This window comes from Ovis canadensis, chromosome 3, assembly GCF_042477335.2.
Source record: "Ovis canadensis isolate MfBH-ARS-UI-01 breed Bighorn chromosome 3, ARS-UI_OviCan_v2, whole genome shotgun sequence".
Classification (NCBI taxonomy): domain Eukaryota; kingdom Metazoa; phylum Chordata; class Mammalia; order Artiodactyla; family Bovidae; genus Ovis; species Ovis canadensis.
Window position 1 is genome coordinate 57,451,118 of NC_091247.1, and position 6,011 is coordinate 57,457,128.

Here is a 6,011-nt window from a genome sequence, read left to right on the forward strand (position 1 = left end):
TACCACTAGAGCCACCTGGGAAGGCCAGTAGGCTGGTGAGAATGTAAAACTGCAGCTGCTATGGAAAAACAGCATGTTAGCTCCTCAAAAAATTAAGCATAGAATTATCATTAGATCCAGCAATTACACTTCTGGGTATATACTCACCCCATGCAGAAAACTGGGATAAGAGTGGTCCAAAGAGAAGGATCAGCAAATGCAAAAGCCCAGAGGCAGAAATTGTCAGGAGACCACTGTGACAGAGCCACTGTCACGAGAATCCATTGTTTTACTTCTGTGTCTCTTCAGTCAATTCCAATGGTCCTAGTATTGTGGGAGTCACTCAGTCATGTCCGACTCTCTGTGATCCCATGGGCTGTAGTTCGCCAGGCTCCTCTGTCCATGGAATTCTTCAGGCAAGAATACTGGAGTGGGTTGCCGTGCCCTCCTCCAAGGGATCTTCCCGACCCAGGGATTGAACCCAGTCTCCTGCATTGCAGGTAGATTCCTTACCGTCTGAGCCACCAGGGAAGCCCTGGTACTAAGTACTAGTAGCAACGGTCCTAGGGAGACTGTTAATAGTGGGACTGGGAAAAACTTTGCTCAGCTCTGAGGGGCAATACACAGAGCAGAGGGTCTTATTTGGGTGAGGGTAGGAGGAGTGACCTGGCTTTACTGAATTCAGCAAAGTCACTGTAGACTCTAGCCGTTTACTTCTATGGGGAATGTGATCACTCAGACCATAGGGCTGCATGTGACCATTAATTCATTTCTCTGGAAACAATTCTGTTAGGACAGGAACTGAGAATTCTTTCTCCATGACTTGTGGCTGAGTTTGTGTTCTGTGAGAACACTGGGTTTTGCATTTCTCATTACACTGCTCTCATAGCTCCTGGGTTTGGAAACGGTCACTGCCATTAAATTCTTTTATGGCTTTCACCCCCATCAAACCAAGGATAAAGGTGAATAAAGAACTCATCCTGAGTAGACTGCTCCAACACCCCCAAGACAATTCCTCTTCATAAAACCTAGAGTTTCATGCCAGGGACATTACATAAAAATAAAGCCAGAGTAACCAAGTGCCAATTACATTTTTATGGACAATGAGTCCATAACATGCTATGAGATGAAATCTTTCTTTCAAGATATTTTAATTGCCAGATGCAAAAGACAGTCGACTGTTTGCTTGTTGAAACTTTTCCAGCCTTGTGGCTAATGCCCATTGTAGCTGCATTAAAGGCTCTGGGGCATCTCTGCCCAGATGTGATGGCCAAGAACCAGTGATGACTTCAGCATGAGCTTTCTCCACCTGCCAGCTCCGCCATCTTGGCTGGGCCTGCATACCAGCTGCCTGACTCCATCTGACTAGGAGGTCCCATTGGATTGTGCATCCTTGTGTAGAGGCCAATACTCACAGTGAAGTTTTTTAGGAAACAAGCTCCAAGTCTAAGGCTGAGGGATGTTGTGGGCCTAAGGGTGGTCTCTGGAGGGATCATCTCTGAAATTCTCTGCTAAGACCCAGTGTGTCTAAGCCACAGTATTATGGAAAGCGCATAGGAAGGAATAGAAGACAAGAAGTCTGAAGCTAACCATGGTTTTTATCTTGGTACTGGTTATCTCCGACTCACTTAACTCACCCCAGAGCCACACCCTGCTCAACTCTGCTCTGTGCCCCTGGAGACTGATCCGTACAGACATCCGCAGGCTCCCTGTGTTCTGGCCTAAGGAAAGCCAATGGGGATCTCTAGGAGAGGGAGGTTGGGTGTGAGTTCCCAAACTCCTTCCTGGGTCTCCACGGGCTGTAGTCTCCTTCTCCTGCAGGTATCTCTCTACAGGTTCTGGTAACTGCATCCTCTTCTCTCTTTTGCAGGCCCAGGTTGCTCCCCCAAACTCCACACTGTCCCTTGCAGTTTCCCCACTTCTGTAAAGAGTTCCTTTATTGAATTCTGCTGAAATGATCCGGTTAGAGTGTGTCCTCTGTCCTCCTGCCAAAACCCTGACTGATGAAGCCATGAGTGAGCTGGGTGGCCCTGATCATACTAGCTGAGGCCTTGGTTTTCTCATCTTTATAATGGAGATGAACAAGCCAGTTCTTACACACTCGTTCCAGAGTTTTCATTAAGTTTATGGTAGATGTAAAGCACTTAACAAACATGTCTTAAAAATAAATATGTTAAGTTTCATGATTCCAGGAATGCCTAAAAATAACATGCTATCTTAAAAAAAAATTGTTTTTATTTATATATTTTTGGCTGTATTGGGTCTTTGCTGCTCAGGCTTTTCTCTAGTTGTCAGACATGTCCTGACTTTATTTATTTATTTATTTTTTTGGTAAGCTTTACAAAATTTCATTTTATATTGGAGTATAATTGATTTACAAGGCTGTGTTAGTTTCAGGTGTATAGCAAAGTAGTTTAGATATATATATACATACATGTATGTATTCTTTTTCAGATTCTTTTCGCATATAGGTTATTGCAGAATATTGAGTAAATTTCCCTGTGCTATACAATAGGTCCTTGTTGACTGTTTTTTAAGATTTTTTGATGTGGATCATTTCTTTAAAAGCCTTTCATTGAATTTGTTACAATATTGCTTCGGTTTTATGTTTTGGTTTCTTGGTCCTAAGGCTCATGGGGTCCTAGCTCCAGGAGCAGGAATCGAACCTGTACCCACCCCACACCACCATTCCTTCTCACATTGGAAGGTGAAGTCTCAACCCCTAGACCTCCAGGGAAGTCCTTCTATTTTATATACAGTATGTATGTGAATCCCAAACTCCTAATTTATCCCTCCCCACTCACCTTTCCCCTCTGGTAACCATCAGTTTGTTTTCAAAGACTGTGAGGCCATGTTTGCTCTGTAAAACATGTCCTGACTTTAAATGCCACTTCTGACACACCCTATATGTGTGACCTTAAAGAGAGCATTTAATCCCTCTGTTTTCATCAGGTCTTTTAAGTGGGGGTTGTCTGCCTTACTTAAGTACAAGATGACAGTGAAAGTCCCTTGTAAATGAAATTGAGCTCTTGGCAATTGATCCCCCAAGGCTTCTTTAAATACGTCATCTCTAATTATTCACCATCTGATTAAGAGGGGGAAGTGAGAGTCACCCTGATGTGAGACTCAGAGGAACGGTGTAGGTCTTGTGCTCAGTCGCTTCAGTTGTATCTGACTCTGCCACCCCATGGACTGTAGCCCACAGGGCTCCTCTGTCCATAGGATTCTCCAGGCAAGAATACTGGAGTGGGCTGCTATGCCCCTCCTCCAGGGGATCTTCCTGACCAGCATCTCCTGCAGCTCCTGCATTGCAGGTGGATTCTTTACCGCTGAGGTCTTGGGAGAAGGCAGTTAGGGGGCAAGACAGATGAGGGCCAGATGTTCTGACTACCTAGCATGAAAGAGCCACCCTGGGCTGGCAGCAGTCCAGACACAGGAGTTGGTTCACAGGCAGAAAAGACCAGTCCTTGCCCTGGAGGACTTTACCCTTTAACCAGGGAGCTAAGTGTAACCCACAGAAAATCGTTTCAGTTCAGTTCAGTTCAGTCGCTCAGTCATGTCCGATTCTTTGCAACCCCATGAATCGCAGCACGCCAGGCCTCCCTGTTAGGGGGGTTATAATTGCCATGTTGGGTGCCTCACAGGAAGCTCGCCATGCACGGGAACACCTCCATCAGGCAGCAAGGAAGAGCTGGGCCTCCAGGGGAGCTGGGTACAGCCGCTAAGCAGGGGCACCCAGCAGGGAGAAGGGTGGCTGTGGGTAGGGGGAGACAGCTTTAGGAGGTAAGAAGGGCCAGATTGCTGGGGCGTCCGGCGGAGCTTGTTACTGTTTTCGTTCAGGCAATAGGAAACAGAAAACCACCACACGGTTTTCAGAAAACCACCACACAAAGTGGATTGTTTAGAAAGATGCGTTTTGCACAGATGGGCAGGATGAAGCGATGAAAAGGCTACAGATTAAAAAAAAAGAGAGAGAGAGAGATTTTTTTTTTTCACTCTCTTAAAGAAACTTCAGTACTTGCAATGGGGCTTCCCTGGTGGCTCAGATGGTAAAGAATCTGTCTGCAATGCAAGAGATTCTTTTTCTGGGGTTTGATCCCTGGGTGGGGAAGATGCCCTGGAGAAGGAAAAGGTGACCCACTTCAGTATTCTTGTCTGGAGTATTCCATGGACAGAGGAGCCTGGTGGGCTACAGTCCATGGGGTCACAAAGAATCGGACACGACTGAGCGTCTAACACTTTCACTTTTCAATATTTGCAATATAACCCATGAATGAGTATAGGTGGTTCTACCTTCGGCCAAAGACAGACCCCTCCCAGAACATTTGCTTTCCCTTTAAATGAGGTTTATTTACCCTTCCAAATGAGAAGCTTATACTACTGTGAGGTGACTGTCACAGCCCTGCAGATCCCAAATCAAATAGGGTTCTTTGCTTGAGGCCTTGTGGATTTCAACCATATTTTCCCCACTTGTCACACTCCAGTAACCAAATGTGTGTGTGTGTGTGTGTGTGTGTGTGTGTGTGTGTGTGTGAAAACAACAGGCAGAGACTTTCCTGGTGGTCCAGTGGTTCAGACTGCAGGCTTCCACTACAGGAGGCCTAGGTTCAATACCTGGTCAGGGAAGTTCCACATGCCACTTGGTGAAGCCAGAAAGCAAACTCCACATTGTGTCTATACAAAACTGCATGCTCAGTCACTCAGTTGTGTCCAACTCTTTGCAACCCCATGCTCCTGTGTCTATGGGATTTCCCAGTCAAGAATACTGGAGTGAGTTGCCATTCCCTCCTCCAGGGATCTTTCCAACCCAGGTCTCAAACCCTGGTCTCCTGCATTGCAGGCAGATTCTTTATCATCTGAGCCACCAGGGAAGCCCACAATTAACCTATGGGTTATTTCAGAGATGACCACTCAGGTTCAATTTAGCACTATTGGGGGGTTTTGTGATCAGCTTTCCCTTATTATCAACTCACTTTGCAGACCAAGCTCAGCAGTAAAACATTTTTCACAATTCCCCACCCCATGCCCTCACTCCACGCCCCAGGCCCCTACTCCATCCCCTACCCCGAGGCTTGGCTTAGCTTAGATTCTGAAGCTCCTGGACTGCTTCTCTCAGTAGCCAACAATCTTTTGTCTCAGGTCCAAGTTGCTTATTTATCTTTCCTAGGCTATTTAAGTCACTGAGAGAAATGTATTGGTTTGCTTTTGAGGTGGGGCCCCCAAAGGACGGGTGGGACCTGAGAGACCCAAGCCGAGAAATGGGTTCTGGGTGGGGAGAAGCCCCAGGAGAGGATGCAGAGGTCAACATGGGCTGGCTGTGTCCAACAAATTTGGCACGTGGGATACACTGGAAAAGAGAAGGGGCAGAGGGAACAACAACTCTGAGTCGTCAGGGTCCTGTCGTGGAGAAGGGGCTTGGAACCCCCGGTCTATGGCTGGTTTCAGGGGCCCTGAACCCTGAAGGTGTGCTGCATTTGGGGTATGTTTGTGCAGGCTCAGCAGAGATGGTCATGAGTTTGGGGAGAGCCTTTGGCTAAAACTTTGGGATTTTACTCCATCGAAGCAAAGGAGTTTGGGAGCTGAAAGCAACAAATCAAGGGGAAAACAGTTAGCTGTGTATGGGTTTTGTCACTGTTGTTTGGTTTTCATTTTTTAAAGCTTAATTTGGCCGGCAGTGGTGTGTTAGAATGAGAAGGAACTCAAGCAGAGAGATGACTTTAGTCTCCTACGGTTCAGGCATGAGGTAAAAAAGGCCCAAACACAACGGTGGGAGGCACAGAAGAAATGTTGTCCAAGACACTTGGCCTTGGATCACAAGAGTTTGTGACCACATGCGATGGGAGGAAAAAGAAGGTATTAGTGAATTAAAGTGACCAGTCAGCCCAAGCTAGGTGTAACTAGGTTTACACACAATACTGGTTGACTTATATAGCCTTTTAACAGCAGATTTTGCCTACAAATTGCCCCAAAGATCATTTTCTTGAAGGATCAATGTGCCTTTTCCAAAGGAGACATGAGTGATCAATGAGCTC